This window comes from Rattus norvegicus, chromosome 9 (assembly GCF_021556685.1).
Source record: "Rattus norvegicus strain SHRSP/BbbUtx chromosome 9, alternate assembly SHRSP_T2T, whole genome shotgun sequence".
NCBI classification, from domain to species: domain Eukaryota; kingdom Metazoa; phylum Chordata; class Mammalia; order Rodentia; family Muridae; genus Rattus; species Rattus norvegicus.
The window spans coordinates 89,267,102-89,285,690 of NC_141542.1; the positions used below are offsets into that span (position 1 = coordinate 89,267,102).

The window sequence follows — 18,589 nt, forward strand, 5'->3', positions numbered from 1 at the left end:
TTGCTAGGCAAGCGCTCTACCACTGAGCTAAATCCCCAACCCTCTCATTTTTTGTCTCTTTCAGTCTGAAGATCTGGCTTCAAGAGTCCTTAGGTTACCCAGTTGCTATGGAAATGCCAGGTAAGTCCAAGACTGCTTTTTTCTCCACTTACTCATAACCAAGCATCTTTGCCACGAAGCAGGAAGAAATACATACAGCATCGTGTGGCAAAGACAGCCCCATGCTGGGCTGGAGTTAGCTGTTCTGGGAGATCAAAACAAGGATATAATCAAACAGCAGCCTTAGGGCACAGTTTATAGTTATTTTCCTTTATTGAGACTCATGATGATCAAGAGCCTGGCTCTCATCCTAGACAGTGTTGGCTCGATCCAGGCTCTGACAGTCAGTGTGACCTTGATCAACTTGTTAACCACTGGAAGCCATGCGCAGTCACCCCTTTGTCCATTCAATACTTTCTATGTTCTCTCTTCTAAATGCAGGCATACAGTTCTTTGGTAGCTAAAGACAATAAGTCAGATGAATCGAGTAAATCATGTCTACCTAAGAGAAGCTGCCATGTGCTGTGGAGACAATAAGCATAGAATGGGAAAGGAGCTGTGGACGAGGACATGTGGACTGAGATCCTAAACAGGACTGTGGTGGTTAATTTTCATTGTCATACTGACTACATTTAGAATCACCATGGGAACACACCTCTCAGTGTGTTTGTGAAGTTGTTTCCAGAAATGCTTAACTTGAGGGAAGACCCATCCTGAGTGTAGGTGGCAGCATCCCACAGCTCAGGACCCAGAGTGATGGAGAAAGGAGCTGAGGACAAGCATCACTCTCTCTCTCTCTCTCTCTCTCTCTCTCTCTCTCTCTCTCTCTCTCTCTTTCTCTCTCTCTTTCTCTCTCTCCTTACTGCCATTGGCTGCAGGGGGACCAGATGCTTCATGGTTTCACAGCCCTGTCATTCCTGCCATGACAGACTGTATTCCCTGGAACTCTGTGGTGGCTTATCTTGCTTGTCAACGTGACTAGATCTAGAATCAAGTAACATTCCCATATTTTTGTCATAGCAACTTGGAAAGAAAGAATATCCCATAGCTGATGACTATGGAGGCCCTCTGAGGAGGGGTATTTCAATTAAGATGTGAGCCATGCAGATTTATGGAACCAAGAAATCTGGGCGGGAAGATTAAGTACAAAGGCTTTGAGGCAGAAAATGGTTGACATGTTTCAGGAAATCCAAAAACATTGGAATATTAAGATTGAGTACTGAGAGGAAGGGAAATAGAAGATGTCAAAGTTGGGATCAAAGGTGAAGAAACAGATAAGGAAAGGCTTGTGGACCATCTTAAGGGCTTGGCATTTATGGATGCGATGGGTACCCTTGAATACTTTAAAAGAGAGAGAGAGAGAGAGAGAGAGAGAGAGAGAGAGAGAGAGAGAGAGAGAGAGAGAGTGTGTTTCTCAGTCTCTAAGCCCTTCTACTCACTCACCTGTGTTGATCTGACTATGCATGACAGGATCACGAAGGCTTCTCTACTAAGGACAGACTAGAGGGAAATAAAACAGGATCTGGAGATGGAAGGCCATTGAAATAATCCAACTGGAGGATGAATATGTCCACACAAAACCTAAGAAATTGGTTTCTGGATGTATTTTTGAAGAAACAAATGTTAATATTGGTTGGTGAATTGGATGTGGTGTGTGAGAGAAAAGTAAGAAAATAGGGAATTATGCTAGTTTTGGCTCCAGCATTGGGAAGAACAGAGAGTTGGTTTTAGTTGAGTTAAGAAAGTTAAAAAGAGGGCTGGGGATTTGGCTCAGTGGTAGAGCACTTGCCTAGCAACCGCAAGGCCCTGGGTTCGGTCCCCAGCTCCGAAAAAAAGAAAGAAAGAAAAAAAAAAGACTGAAAAGAAGCAGGTTTAAAAGATCCATGAGATGCCCATCAACCATCAAGAGGGAATACCAAACAAATGGTGCAGATGCATTAGGCTGGCATCTGGGCTGACACAGGACAGGAACATGAGACTCATGAGAGAACCAAAGTGGTTAGCGAGTGTCAGGGAAGGAGAGGCACTAGGTCTGATCTTGGTGAGCAGCCATGTTTAGAAGTCAGAAAATGCTGGGAACCAGCAGAGGAGGCTGAGAAGAGAATACAGCATTCCAAAGCCGAGGAAGAACACAAAGTCTGCTAAGAAAGGAAAACCAGTGGCCTTGTCCAATGTTGATGGATCAACTTAGATGAGAACAAATAATATCCATAAATCTGACAAACTTTCTGATTTTTTTCATTTTTAGGTGAAATATGAACAAAAAGAAGGCGGGTTGAGCACGGAGGTGGAGGAAGAAGGACCAACCAGCCGAGATTGGCATGAAACACCAGGAGGGCTTTAGAGAGTTTTATTAAAGCAAATTACCTTGTCTATGAGACCAGGGGGGCAGGGGAGCAAGGGAGTAAGTTAGTTCTCGCTCAACTTAAATGGAGGCCAGTATGTAAGGGTTACAATAGGGCAGTGGTTCCCAACCTTCCTACTGCTGCAGCCCTTTAATACAGCTCCTCATGTTGTGGTGACCCCAACCATCAAATTAATTTTGTTGCTACTTCATAACTGTAGTTTTGCTACTGTTATGAATCATACTGTATTTATGGAGATAGAGGTTTGCCAAAGGGGCCTCAAGCCACAGGTTACGAACCACTACCGTAGGGGTTAGCACAACCATTTTCCCACCTCCTTCTACTATTCATCTCCTTCCTTCTTTTCTTTTCTTTTTCTCCCCTGCATCTCTCTCTTCACGTCTGTAGATGTGACACTGACTGCCACCTCAGCACAGTGAGGTCAGTGATTATTGCTCCCACTTCACAAGTGAATGAAAACGAACGAGTTGGGCTCTGAGACCAGTTCTGCTTATCCAATAGTTACCCAAACCTCCCCTTTCCACTGGCATTGTTGCCCACGTCTCTTCTTCCACCCGCAGCAGCCTGTCTTTAAAAACATTAACCTTTTGGTCCCGATGTGACAGATGACCTTGTTGGATCCCCATTGGGATCTCCCTCCCTGGACACATATCCACCCCATTGCTCTTTCCTCCCTCTCCCTCTCTGAGATACATTCTAGGTCATGTTCGTAGGATACTAACTGATGTCTGTGCGTTGGGGGCTGGGGGAGGGGGACAGGTCAAAATAGGCTCTCAGTTCCTCTTCCCTCCAGCCTCAAACTTCCAACCTTAGTGGGAAGGAGACATTTGTTGGAAAAGAGTTAAGAGACAAAGATTTTCATACACAGACTACTCCACTAAAGATTGCTCCTAGGACTAAAGGAAATTACTACTTAAAATTTAGTGAAGGAAAGTCCAGCCTTGGAGCTGTTGTAGTGTAAAGACCGACAGGATCTAAACTTAAAGTCAGAATTTCCCTCCCAGGCTAGAGCTTTGCCTTGTGATAGGTGATAGGGAGGATTGGGCCTAAGTGCAAGAATTAGGTCATAGGGTGTGTGTGTGTGTGTGTGTGTGTGTGTGTGTGTGTGTGTGTGTGTCTGTGTGTCTGTGTGTGTGTAGGGGGCATGAAGATACCAAAGAAGGTAGGGTGTGTATATGTGTGTGTGTGTAGGAGGCATGAAGACAGATGCCAAAGAAGGTTGGGTGTGTGTGTGTGTGTGTGTGTGTGTGTGTGTGTGTGTGTAGGGGGCATGAAGATACCAAAGAAGGTAGAGACTTCCTTCTCAGTGTCTGACCTAGGCTGACAAGAAAAGTCAGGCCCTGTTTTCTGTCGCTTCTTAAAGCCTCACATTCTGGGACCAGCCAACAGTGAGGGCTATCAGTAGCATGTATGTGAGATTATATACAAACATGCATACCTGTGTGTGCACGTGTGTGTGTGTGACACACACACACACACATACACACAACTATAGGCACAACAAACAATATCATGAGTCCAAGATGTTAATCAGTTGTTTGTGTGGCTGTATTCTGAGTTTGTGGAGGAAGGCTGAGGCAGGAACAGACGATGCCCAAACAGGGAGAGTGAATAGAAGAAAAAAGCTAGGGTAACCTGGAAAATTCCAGTGTCTTCTCCCATCAGGACAGTAGACAATCATTTCCTCATTCTCCAGACTGTGGGAGTCAGTATATTCTGGCATCAGGATCAGGACAAAACTGACTTATCATGATGGCCTTCTTGCCAGCAGACTGGAGGATGAGGGAAGAGAGGATAGTGACCCCAAAGGTGCCCCAAGATGTGAAAATCCATTATTGTTCACAGACAAGCCGTCCTGAATTTTGTGCATATTGTATTAGAAAGTGTACGAACAGCTCTGTTTTCTGAAGAGAGTGTTTTAGCTCTATCATCCATCCACACCCCTTCCCACGTGGACCATGCTTTTGTCAATGGATCTAAGGCCAAATTTTGGCTTCAAGGGACACCAGCATGCCAGTAATATTGGAGAGAAATTATGAATTGTTGTGAGATGACTTGATCTAAAGAAGAGAGAAATCTATTACCAAGAAGAGACTTAAAGCCCTAATAAGCTGTAGTTATCAACACTAAATCCAATTAACCTACAAAATTATTTCTGTTTCTATTCTCATACCACCCACTTACTTTCAGAAACACCCAGTCACAGACAGCCTCACACAGCTAATCTATGTGCATCTTCATGGAAAACGTCCTAGTTTATCTGTTCATTGTCTCAAAACATTCGGAACATTAAAAGGGACAAGAAAGGTGGGCAGACGAACCCAAGCCCTCTGAACTGTGACATTTATTATCCTGGTAATTATTTTATTCCTACCCTGCTTCTCTCCCTATAATTTAACTGGTATAAGATAAATGTACCTATTCCCTCTAACTGCTTCTAAATTTACTCGACTGCTACTAGAGAGAAGGACTTAACCTCACAATAATTGAATTTAAATAACATCCAATTCTGTGAAGTTGAACATGATCTGCATAGTAAACAAACCACAGGGTTTGAGGGCTGGCAGGAAGAAAGAAGGTCACACTTAATGTGCGTGATTGTATCCGTACTTCTAATGGCCCAGATGTGTAATCTAATGTCTGTTTGTCTTTCTGTCTAACTCATCATTAACATCGTTATGGTTACCAAAGAGCCAAAATTAAAGGCTCAACTGGCCTCGTTCCTCTGCCTGGCTCAAGAGAAAAACATAATTCAGCTAAGCCTTGAGGAACTAGAATTGGGCTATTTGCATACAGTGGGCTGGGCCCATGTCCAAGGTTCCAGGCTACTACACTTCTCAGGAAGTTTCAGGGATGCCAGGTCACCATGTTCTCTTTTTTTGTTCCAGAAACCAAGCCAAATTATATGAGAGGTTAGAGAGAAAGGTGCAGACTTGTCCCCTTGAGTCAGTCCTCCATGGTCCTCGCACACCAGCAGAGGAGAGTGCAGCCTCAACCCCGCAAACCCTTCATGGTGCTCCCTGGAGAAACTGTGGTGAAATTTTCCTAAAATTAATTTTCATTCACTGTGATTAATGCATCATTCAGAGGGCTTAGGGGATACGGCGGAGGCTGCAGGTGCAAACAAACTGGAGTCATGTGTTGCTTTCTGACGCTTCAGATCAGGGCACTAGGTACTTTAGGATCGCACAAAGCACAGAAGCAAGACCTTTCCCCGATGCAATCCCAGCTTGCCCACTGTCTGGCTGGTGACTATGAGTTTAAGTGATCGCTACCTGAATCCACCGTTTCTGAGAGACGAGGCTGCATCAGAATCACTTGGGAAGCGTGTTTGGTGTCTTTGTGCTGGCTGCAACCCAAAGACTCCAACTCCATGAAGACCCACTTAAAGCAAAATTGGCTCAGACCTACTTTGTAACGTGTTGGACCAGATACTCATTAACAAACCTTCTGCCTCCTACATTACTTTGAGACTTTTATGTACACAAAGATAAAAATAAGCACTGAGAATTAAAATTTATTGAGGACTCATTGTGTGCCAATCCCTGTCACAAACTTTGAATTCTGGGTTCAAGAACCAATTCTCCCACTTGGCTGGGTGAGAGATACTGGGCAAGTTGCTCTAAGCTCCCACCTCATCGTCTATATCCATATTGTCCTACTAGTGTTTCTGCTGTGGTTGCACCCCCTCCTCTGTGCTGTGTGTATGTGTGTGTGTGGTATGTGTGTGTGTGTGTGTGTGGTGTGTGTGTATGTATATGTGTGTATGTGTGTGTGTGTGTGGTGTGTGTGTATGTGTGTGTGTGGTGTGTGTGTATGTGTGTGTGTGTGTGAATGTGTGTGTATGTGTGTGTGTGGTGTGTGTGTATGTGTGTGTGTGGTGTGTGTGTATGTATGTGTGTGTGTGTGTGAATGTGTGTGTGTGTGTGGTGTGTGTGTATGTGTGTGTGTGGTGTGTGTGTATGTGTGTGTGTGTGTGTGTGTGTGTGTGTGTGGTGTGTGTGTGTGTGTGTTTCAAGACAGGATTTCTTCTGTGTAGCCTTGGCTATCCTGGAACTCATTCTGTAGGCCAGGCTGGCCTCCAACTCACAAAGATCCACCTGCCTCTGCCTCCCAAGTGCTGGAATTAAAGGTGTGTACCACCCCCAGCCTGTTGTTGCTCTCTTGCTAGTCTATAGTCCATGCCTTTGAATATGTGCTAGGGGCCAAGCGTTGTCCTAAGGACCTGACGTGCACGAGGTGGTATGACATCGTTGCTGAGGCCTTGGGTTCCATTATGCAAGTTTTCTTAGGAGTTAAAGTAGGACCAGAGACGCTTCCTGTATTCATAGGTTACAGAAGGATTAAATGGGGTAGGATATGTTGAGAAATGCTTAGAACCCTATGGAACACATAGGGAGTGTCCATGGTGGCACTATGCTATGCCCTTCCACATATACTTACCTTCATCTTAGCTTTTCAAACCCCAACAGAAGGAGGTAGGTACCAGCTCTGCAAAGGAAAGCACTCTCCCCATTGTTGCCTCACCAAGTACAGCATTTTGCTGTCTTGAAAGCCATGGGCCTGAAGTTTGTGAGCCCGAAGATGCTCTTAGGAATATGGGATTAGGTGATGCCCTGTGGGGAAGCTTCAGGTTTCCAGGTATTTGATATCTGCCCAGGCATTTTGGGAGGAGGAAAGAACAAAACCAATGCCCCAAATTCTTATTTACCCTTCTGCCTCCAGGGCTCTCCTTTGGTGGGACCTACCCTCCCCCACCCACCCAAGCCTGCTTTTTCATATTCATGAATTCTACATATTGTGATCGTGGGTGGGGGTGGGTGTGAGTTATGGGTGTTCACAGGCATCAATCTTTCCCTCTCCTTCCTGTTTTGGGTACAATTGTGTGCATGGGATCAGCTAGAGGATAGCAAGGTAGCAAGGGCGGGGCCGAAAGGTCTGAAAGAAAGGAAGAAAGAAAGAAAGAAAGAAAGAAAGAAAGAAAGAAAGAAAAAGAAAAGAAAGAATGGGAGTGGCCACGATCAAAAAGCATAATATATCAGTGCATGAAAATTGTAGTGAAACTCACTAGTGTGTATAACTAATATACATTAGTAATCATAATTAAGAAAGAGTTTAGCAACAAAGGAGGACACAGAAAGGAGGGACTCTCGCTTGTAATCTCTTGCCTGCTTTTTAAAGAGATTACGATAAGCCTGTATATTGTTTGTCAGTTCTTCCTATAGATCTGACTTCCTCCTCAAATCAGCCTCACAATCATTATACTTCATTTAGAGCAGTGACTGTCAACCTAACTAGCTCTGCAGCCCTTTAATACAGTTCCTCATGTTATGGTGACATTCAACCATAACATTATTTGGTTGTGACTTCATAACTGCAATTTGGCTACCTTTATGAATCTGATATGTGATCCTCAAGGGTGTCATGACCCACTGGTCGAACCACAGACTCAGACAGACCAACCTAAAGCCCTTAGGAGGCTGCAATAGCACAGAAGAGACTCTGCTCTGAGTCCTGTCCAGGTCCCATGCTCCCAAGACAAGGTCCCACTTCCCTGCAGGACCTTGCCCATGCCAGAGTCTGCTGCAAACCCAGCTCCGTTCTTTTCACGCCTCTCGGGAAAGCATGCTATTCCTGAAATCTTGGCTGCAGCTCTCTGTCAGCAGAAAGCATGCTAAGCGAATTTGAATGACTCTGGCACGTGAATAGACTCCAGGCTGCTGGCTCCAAACTAAGCGGCTCCAAGTCTCTGTGGCTGCTGTTTTCTTGGCAATTTTTTTTTTTGTTGTTGTTTCAAAGAATCCTGTAGTTCTTACTTCTGGAATGCGCTCTCTCTCTCTCTCTCTCTCTCTCTCTCTCTCTCTCTCTGTGTGTGTGTGTGTGTGTCTCTTAAAGGTATTCTTTCCCTACTCTAGTCTCTAGTTAGACTGCCCCCAATCCCAAACAAATGGAAGAAACACAGAGAACTTCTCTTGCTCACCAGCACCACCTCCATGTCCTCTTTGAGCTCAGGCATAAAAACCTGTGTGGGGTAAAAGTGACAAAGGACTAGGGTGGGGGTGTAGGGGTGCAGAGGTGTAGGGGTGCAGAGGTGTAGGGGAATATTTACAGACCAGCACCGTTTTCCTCTGAGGACTGAGGACAATCTCCTTTCAGGAACATTCAGCCTTGGGTGCAACACCGCCACTCAGTCCTCATGCTGAAAATGTAAGACGGCCCCAGCCCAAGAGACATTCATTCTCACGTGGTGACAAGCATTCCAAACTCACCCAGTGTCTCAGCATGATCTTACACTCATGCTTCGCTTCATTAGGGTCTGAGGAAGAAAGTCTAGCTCCTTTTTGTTTGCTTTCTGTCTCTGTCAGATGACCAGGCCATTCTGCAAGCGCTTGTGACTCAATGTTCTCAGTCCTGTCTGGGACTTGGCAAGCCAGCGCCATGTTCCTCTTGTTCTTAGGCTTTATAATTGTTCGACACATTGTTCATCCCCCCACCCCCATCATCATCCATCTATGCTGAAAGGCCCTATATTTAGCTCCCATTCTTATATCGTCGATCATTTCATATTTCAGCCACTCTTTGTAGAGCTTTGCTGGTCTTTAGGTTTTTTTAACGCACCTGCTCAGAGGCTGGGGTGGGAGAGGAAAGCCATATCTTAAAACTATGTAATGATTGACTAGAAATTAAAATTTCCTCTAACTACAGCCCCTTCTCCCACATGATTGTCCCCTACCCCAAATCAGGGACACGTCCTATAAGAATCCCCCCAGTGAGTTCCTGATTTCACAAGTCATGTCCAGATGTCTTTAGGAGAGAATCCAGGAATGGAACCACTCCTTCAAAGGGCTTGGGAATTTTAAAGGCTGCGGACACTGGTTGCCATGTTAGTCTTCAAAATGCTGATACTGCTTATCACTAACACCAGAGTTAGTATTTGCTGCTGTTCCTCCCTACTCAAGGCCCTACCCCTTCTTCATATTCTTGGAGATTCCGTTGAGGGCATCATAGTCATGACTCAAGAAAGAAGCCTGAGGAAATGTAGATACCTTTCTTTGGGAAGGCGCAGACTTCAGTTGTAAGACTCTGGCAGTGAGCAATGGAAGACTGTCTAGGAGAGGAGGGGCTCTTTCAGCCATGAAAGGACAAGATGTACTCAGTCAGGAGAAACCTGCAGAATCTCAGCCTGAGGGTTTTGCCTTCTCGGAGGACCAGATGGAGGATGGGGATGATTTGAGAACTCCTGTCAAGAATCCTTGCTCTACCCAGATTCCAAGATGGCAACTCCCAGAGTGAGCACTTGGGACATGAAAGATGTGCCAGCCAGAAGGTTGCTCACAATTGCCTTGATTTAGAGACATTACTGATTCCCAGTAAACACCTCATGTGACTGCGGCCTGTGACTGAAAAGGTGTCCTAATGAAACTTGTAGTATCTTCCCTCTACAATTCCAGCCTTTTCTTTTTTCATGATAAATGGGCAGTGCCCACATTCTGCCATCCACTAGGTCCATTAGTCAACCCTAGCTGCTAACTACACTTCTGCGTATGCACCCTCAAACAAAAAGCTTAAAATAACCACTTACTATTCTTCACAAGTGAATGGTTCACCTGACATGATTATGCTGATCTTGACTGGATGTGTGAATTAGCTAACTACTGGCTAATCCAGGATGGAATGACCCAGTTCTGATCCAGGTGTCTCATATCATCTAGCAATACTGCCCAGCTTGTTGGCATAACAACAGAAGGATTTCCACTAGCAAGAGAGGGCACTTCAGTCCTCAAGCACTTTAAGCCTCTGCTTGCATCAACATTGTCAAGGTTCCATCGTCCAAAGTAAGGCATGAGGCTCCTCTAGACCCTGCTGGAAATGGTCATAGCTAAAAGGAAGAGACAGTGGGGAGGCCATTAAGACAAGCACTCTACCATGTTAGCTAGGTGGCCTTGGATGGTTTCCTTCACTTGAGCCTTAGTCCCATTATCTGTGTAAGTACAGTTTTACATTCTACTCGATGTACAAAGTGTACCACATAATACATTCTATTTTTATTAATTTCCTTCGCTCCTCATTTTCCTTCATTCGAACTCTCTGTCTTTCATCAAGCAAACCATCCTCTCCATTGAGAGCTCTATAACACTAACCATTGTCTATGACCTCTTGGCATCCTCAGCTGTAGTTGGGAGTTAATGGGCACCCAGCTCATCCTATTAATCAAGATTGGGGATATTAAAAAGAAGAGTCAAGGAGTCTCTTCTCTTTTACTCCCAGGAACATCCAGTCCAGGGATGATATCCTGGTTCTATGATCTAACCCCATCACTAAGAGAGAGATATGAAGGGTTAACACATTTGGACTAACCAAGGGCTCTGAATATAGGCAATAGGATAGGAAACCTCCCATTTCCTAATTTAAATGTGGGCTTGGGGGTAGAATAAGTAGTCTGGCCTCCCCTTAGCTAATCAGGCTCTAGAAGAGACATTAATTGCAGCCAGCCAGTCCTGCTGAGGGGACCCAAAGCTGCCAGCTTCCTTGCTGGGATTGAAATAGAACTGTAATTGGCTGTGAAAGCATCATGGCAGGAGATGCAGAGAAGGCTGGGTCCTCACCCCCAAAGCAGGTGAGAGAAGCTTTGAGGGAAGGCCCAAAGGAGGTTCATGGTGTTGAGAACCCACCTCACTTGGAGGTCATCTTGATTGCAATACTACAGTTCCTGAACTATAGCCAGGGTGAAGGACCTTCTCATGCTTCATGGTGCTTATTGCAAGAGCACCAAGATGTAAGCCTTCTCATCTCTGTGCTTCTAACTTTCCTCGAGAGAAAGAATACACAGCAACTGTCACTAGTGTATCTACTCTCCTACTTCAGAGAGCTCTGCAAACACAAGCTTCTCCTCCAAGTGTGTGCGCATGTTCCTGTGTGGTAGCATAATGTGTGTGCTAGCATGCCTCTGTGGTAGCATAATGTGTGTGCTAGCATGCCTCTGTGGTAGCATAATGTGTGTGCTAGCATGCCTGTGTGCTAGTATGCATGTATGCACACATGCCTATGTGCTAACATGATGTGTACTAGTATGTATGGCCTGTGTGCTAGCATGATACATGTGCTCATTTGTATGTTTCTATGATTAGAAGTAGTAACCCAGCATCCCTCCACTACTGTCTAAGAGAGATGTTAATATTTTCTCACTCAAATAAATGAATGCGATATCGACTGGGGAAAACTTGCTCTGAGTGATGCGTGTGTTCTCTCTGTTATTACAATTCCCAGAACATGTGTAACAAAGGATGACAAGTGAAGGCCAATATTTGTGTGTGCGTGGAGGGCAAGACAATTCACACTTCCTATCGTGAATATGCAATGGTGCATATGGTTCTCAGGGACAGTTAGGCAAGTTGATCATTGCCTTTGTGCATTATCTCCTCACCAATAGAATGAGAGTAACAGTAGTACTTATCCAATCAAACTGTAGAGAACAATGGGATGTGAAGTGCGCAGGACAGAGCAGAAACTCAACTGTGTTTCCCAGTTACTTCAGGGGAGTGTAGGTAAAAGGAATTGGGACTAATGATTAACCCATCTTTAATCTGTTGACCTAGTGATGTAGTAAACCTCTGGTTAAAAAGCAGACAAACAAACAAACAAACAAAAAACAAGGCTAAGCCATTAAAAATATAGGCGAAGATTATATTTCCAGAAGACTTTTTTTTAATGAGATGAAAATTCAGAATTTTCGAGGAAACCTTAATTTATTAATACTTTAAAACTCAAAGCAATGAACCATCATTTATAACTACTAAGTGGTTTTATGTTTATTGTGCATTTGGACTTTTATTGTCAGATTTTTATTGAAAATTTGTCATAAATTCAGTTAGGAAGGAGAGCAATCCCTTCAAGGGGACAATAGAAATGACATTTTATAACTTATAAAGGCACGACAAGCTTCTAATTTGAAACCAAAAAAGGGGGAAGGAAAGAAAGGAAAGGGAAGGAAAGCACAGTTGAATTCCATTTCCCTCTCAATGTCCTTGTCCCCATTCATACTGCATGAGGACTAAGACATATCTTTGGTATAAGCTCAGAATGTAGGGATTAAAATAGAACCATCAGAATAAAAGATTTGACCAAGCAGAGCAGCCTCTGTAGTGGCACTGACTTCAACCCCCACAGAATCAGAGGGAAGTTTGTGGCCTCTAGAAGCCCAGGGAAGAGGACATTGAGCCCTGTCTTTTGTAACTCAAAGAGACCCTTCAGTATTAGAATCAACATCTTACAAGTTAGGAGTGGGAACATGCACTTGTAATTCAAGCGATTGAAAAGCTGAGACAGGAGAATTACAAGTTTTAGGCCAGTCTGGGCTACGTAGTGAGATCTTGACCCAAAAACTTAAAATCAGCACAGCTGAGTCAAGGGCTCAGTATGTAGAGAACCTTCTGGACAAGCACAAGAACCTGTATTTGGATCCTCAGTACTCTCATAAAAGCCAGGCACAGAGAGGCATGCGTCTAACCCCAGCACTGGGCAGAGATGGAGACAGGAAAATCCTGGGGGCTTAGTGGACAGCAGTTATAGACAAAATGGGGATCTTTGGGTTTGGCGAGAAATTCTGTCTCAAAAAATAACATGAAGAACAGTAAAGGAAGACCCCATATGAACAACAATGCCAAGCAACTAGAGCTTCCAGGGACTAAGCCACTACCCAAGGACTATACATGGACTGACCCTGGGCTCCAACTGCATAGGTAGCAAAGAATAGCCTAGTAAGGGCACCAGTGGAAGAGGAAGCCCTTGGTCCTGCCAAGACTGAACCCCCAGTGAATGTGATTGTTGGGGGGAGGATGGTAATGGGAGGAGGATGGGGAGGGGAAGCCCATATAGAAGGGGAGGGGGAGGGGTGAGGGGGATGTTGGCCTGGAAACGGGGAAGGGGAATAACAATCAAAATGTAAATAAGAAATACTCAAGTTAATAAAGATAAAAAAATTGGACAAAAAAATAAAAACAAACCCCATAAATATTTGCAGAAAATCTGGAGGATAACTGAGTGACAGTCACTTTCCCAGCTTAGGCACTACCACCTCTGGTATCATATTTCTCAGATGTCAAAGAAGCTTTGATCACGCTAGATATTTTATAACTCTATTGTCATTGACCCACTGAATAGTTAATAAATGACTTTTGAAACAACAATAAAAGAAGTCATGTGCCGCGCAAATCAAGCTTACCACTTCAAGGAATGAATTTTCCTGTACATGCTCATTCGGTAATAGGTTTAAGAGGAGCATCTCTGGGGCTGGAGAGATGGCTCAGTGGTTAGGAGCACTGACTGCTCTTGCAGAGGTCCTGAGTTCAAATCCCAGCAACTACATGGTGGCTCACAACCATCTGTAATGAGATCTGACGCCCTCTTCTGGTGTGTCTGAAGATAGTGACAGTGTGTATATAATAAATAAATAAACCTTTAAAAGAAGAAGAGGAGAAGGAAGAAGAGGAAAAGGAGGAAGAGGATCATCTCTGTAAAGAGCTTGCACCCTTCCTTGCATGGAAATAAAATGCCCATGATACTTGGCTAGGAGTGAGGCTATGGGTGACAACATTAAGGAAGGCCTCAAGAGTGCTGATGCCCAAAGGGGGCACATCCCTGACATAAGGAAGAAGATGTTCTTGGAGCTTGTGATAGTTAGTCTTCATTGTTAGCTTGGCTGGATTTAGAATCACCATGGAAACACGTCTCTGAGCAGGTCTGAGGGTGTTTCCTGAAAGGTTTCACTGAAGAGGGAACACTCACTTTGAAAGCGGGCAGCACCATCCAGGAGTCAGACTAACACAAAGGAGAAGGTGAGCTGGCTGCCGGCATTCATTTCTGCTTCCTGACTATGCACATGATGTGGCCAACCACCTTACGTTCCTATCCCCCTGGCTTCCCTGCCACGATGAACCATAACCCCTTTCTATAACAAACCTTTCTTCCCTTACATTGCTTCTCATATGGTATTTGGTTGCGGCAACAAGCCAGGTAGCTCATACAGAACTTCGGACAAATGCTTGGCTTTCCGTTCAGCCTCTCCAACTGCCACATAAGCAAGACCATTTTTCTTTCTTAAGCTACCATTTATTTATTAGTTAAAAGGGAGTGTTGGATTAATCATCTCTACTGGTCTCTGGCAGTTTTTGACTTTTTAAGAATCTATAAATTATACAAAAGAGTCACAGATGAAAAGCGATGTAATACCAGACTCCACCATTTGCTTGCAGATAAACTAGCCAAAGCCAGGGAAGCATCAGTGCTTGTAGTTGAAGCGAGCACATTGCTGGGCAGCTCAGGAAGTCCCCTGGAAATGGCACCAGCAACCACTTGTACCCATCTCAGAATACTGAAATAGGGAGCTTAGAGAAAAACGTTTAGTGTCATGCAACTCTAACATAGCCATAGAGAGAGGGAGGGGAGACAGGAGGGAGGAAACAACATAGTGAGGGAGAAAGAGGAATATTCAGGGTACTGGGAAAAGTGGTTCCCCAGAGTGCAAAGGTGCATTTCTAGTGCTCACTCCAAATCCCTTTTCAAAACACCGGATTCACTTGTTCATGCCCAGGGTCGCTAATCAAACACCTCATCTTTTGTTTGGCTTCTCTGCTGTGTAAGATCCTAGACAGAGCTCCTTTGGTGTAGGAACATAAGCACTTGGATATTGAAAAGGAGCCTCTGCAGCCTTATTTATAATAGCCAGAAAATGGAAAGAACCCAGATGCCCTTCAACAGAGGAATGGATACAGAAAATGTGGTACATCTACACAATGGAATATTACTCAGCTATCAAAAACAACGAGTTTATGAAATTCGTAGGCAAATGGTTGGAACTGGAAAATATCATCCTGAGTGAGCTAACCCAATCACAGAAAGACATACATGGTATGCACTCATTGATAAGTGGCTATTAGCCCAAATGCTTGAATTACCCTAGATCCCTAGAACAAAGGAAACTCAAGACGGATGATCAAAATGTGAATGCTTCACTCCTTCTTTAAATGAGGAAAAAGAATACCCTTGGCAGGGAAGGGAGAGGCAAAGATTAAAACAGAGACTGAAGGAACACCCATTCAGAGCCTGCCCCACATGTGGCCCATACATATACAGCCACCCAATTAGACAAGATGGATGAAGCAAAGAAGTGCAGACCGACAGGAGCCGGATGTAGATCGCTCCTGAGAGACACAGCCAGAATACAGCAAATATAGAGGCGAATGCCAGCAGCAAACCACTGAACTGAGAATAGGTCCCCTATTGAAGGAATCAGAGAAAGAACTGGAAGAGCTTGAAGGGGCTCGAGACCCCAAAAGTACAACAATGCCAAGCAACCAGAGCTTCCAGGGACTAAGCCACTACCTAAAGACTATACATGGACTGACCCTGGACTCTGACCCCATAGGTAGCAATGAATATCCTAGTAAGAGCACCAGTGGAAGGGGAAGCCCTGGGTCCTGCTAAGACTGAACCCCCAGTGAACTAGTCTATGGGGGGAGGGCGGCAATGGGGGGAGGGTTGGGAGGGGAACACCCATAAGGAAGGGGAGGGGGGAGGGGGATGTTTGCCCGGAAACCGGGAAAGGGAATAACACTGGAAATGTATATAAGAAATACTCAAGTTAATAAAAAAAAAGAAAGAAAAAAAAAGAAAAAAAAGAAATATAAAAAAAGAAATACTCAAGTTAATATAAAAAAAATGTAAAAAAAAAAAAAAGAAAGAGCCCATCTTATTGAGAGCTTTAAGATACCTCATATTGGCCACATTTATTCTAAAGTCTAAGGCAGAACTATCCACTATCTCCACATTAACCAGACTATCTCTGGCAACTTTTGACACAAGGCTTTAGGACCTGACCACATGATTGTGGCAGAAAGAGTTGTCAGCCCCCATGGATAGGACCAAATGCTTGTATGAAGGGAAAGATCAAGCTTTCCTGTGATTCCTCTTAATATTTTATTCTTTGAAAGTTTCATACATTTATATGATATAAATTGATCATATCTACTGCCCCTACCTTCCTACCACAGTTCTGAGTGTCCCTCAACCTGCCTCCCTCCTAACTTTGTTTTCTTTCTCTGTTAACTACAACCTCTCAAGTCCAATCGGTGTTCCCCGCTCTGTGCATGGGTGTATAGCCATTCATTCATGCTTGAGTAATATATGCCAGAGTCCATACCCCCAAAGGCAAGTAACTTTCCCTCTTTCTATAGCCATCAACTGCTAACAACTCATGCAACTGGCACAAGACCCCATCCCATCTGCACTGAGATTTTGAAAGACTTTATCTTGTATGGGTCTTTAGTAGGTACTCACAGCTGCCATAGCCATGCACTTTGACACAATGACTGTTTAGCAAACAACAGTAGTAGCTGCTACCACCCCTGTCAGGGTCTATGGACTAACTCTCAAGAGTCATGAGCTTTTTATCAGATTACAATACTGACCATAAAATTCCTTCTGTAGAATAGGTCCCAAATCCAATGAAAGAGCAGTTAGTTATCTTATAACAGTTCTGCCACCATTGCACCAATAGGCACATCTAGCCCATTAGCGTTGAAGTATGCAGGGTCCAGTGCTGGGTGAGACCACTGTTGCCTTTTCTGTCTTCCATAGCTTTTATAGCACCTTTTGAGATTGTGTTTACAAGATGCTTGGAGAGGATTTCCTTGTAAGTTCAAAGTTAATTTTTCTGTGCTCTACATCTGAAGTGACCAGTGACTGTAGTTAATAGAGTCTTTTTTGTCCAGTTATGGTGAACAATTAAAAACCATGACAATTAAAAAAAAAAGAAAAGAAAAGGAGCCTCTCTTCTGTAAATACAAATCAGTTTCTCAGGAGGCTTCTTAGTCTTAATATGATCACCTAGAGGAAGAGGTTATTGAATGAGCTCCTAAACTTGATACCTGCATCCCCCGGAAGAGAAGACATGCAGAGAAATAGAGGTATCCTTCCTATTTAGAGTGATTGGCTCTTTCTCAACTTGGTTCTTGCCCACACCCTCCTGTACCAATGAAGGGGTGTCACTCTAAAGATGTACATGAGGTATGGCCAGTATTTTTTGTTCTTATTTTATCTTTGTCCCTGCTCTGTAAATCTTCAACAGTTATTTCTGTCTTAGCCCTTAGGACAGTAGAAAACACCTATGGACTCCACACAAGTGCTCAGCTCAGTATACGTACATCTATCACATGCACACATTCATAATTATTAACTAGTCTCCCAGAGGTGGGGAGCCTTACATTAAAAAAAAAAACCTTTAGTTCCAGCTATCCAATGCTTTCTGGAAGGACAGACAGATACTGGATTGCAAGAGGCAGTGCCTAGCAAGGGTTACATAACAAGTGCTGTCTGTAAAGTGTGGCAAGGAGGTATTAAAAATCTGAAGATGATCAAATAATCCAGTTATCTTTATACTTTATACTGTATTAATCTGGATAGAAAGGATATAGGCGTAAGATCATCCATGCATGGTCAATCCAGGGGTGACTGTCATTGTCAGCAATTCCTTCTATTTATCCGTGTCCCTTGTATCTGTGCCATCCGGAGGACTAAAAGAGTACAAACCCCAGAGAACATCTCTTACCATGGCTTTCATTATATAAGCATCTCTCGACTCTCACCAGGATGTCCCAACACATCTACCTAACTGCACCACACCTCTCTTTTACCAACGCGTTTTTCACAGCAATTGTTCTTGTCACCCTTCTTAGCACTGAACAAATGCTTTGACCTCAGCATTTGGATGTCTACCCTGATGTGCTTAGGAACAACAAAAGACTCCACAAGAAATGTTTGCAGTGGGTGGGGCAGCTCCAGGGGCTCACACACAGGCATTGGCTTCCCAGGGCATTTTGTTTTCACTTAAAAGTTTTGAAATCACTGGTGTGTGTGTGTGTGTGTGTGTGTGTGTGTGTGTGTATGATTGTGTGCATGATTGTGTATATGTGTGTGCATGATTGTGTGTGTGTGCATGATTGTGTGTATGATTGTGTGTGTGTGTGTATGTGTCTGTGTGACTATTTGTGTCACTAGGGGATCAGAGGATAGACAATACTACGGCCTCCATTCTAGGTCTGGGAGGAAGCCACACCATCTTGACAACCTATTTCAGTTTATTTCACTGTTTGTATTTACATAGGTACACTTTCTTCAAAGGCAGTATA

General features: G+C 43.9%; 1 protein-coding gene across 1 annotated transcript in view; it reads right to left on the bottom strand.

Moving 5' to 3' along the window:
- Marchf4 (membrane associated ring-CH-type finger 4) overlaps positions 1–18,589 on the bottom strand; it is a 117,151-nt gene that overhangs the window by 31,499 nt on the left and 67,063 nt on the right.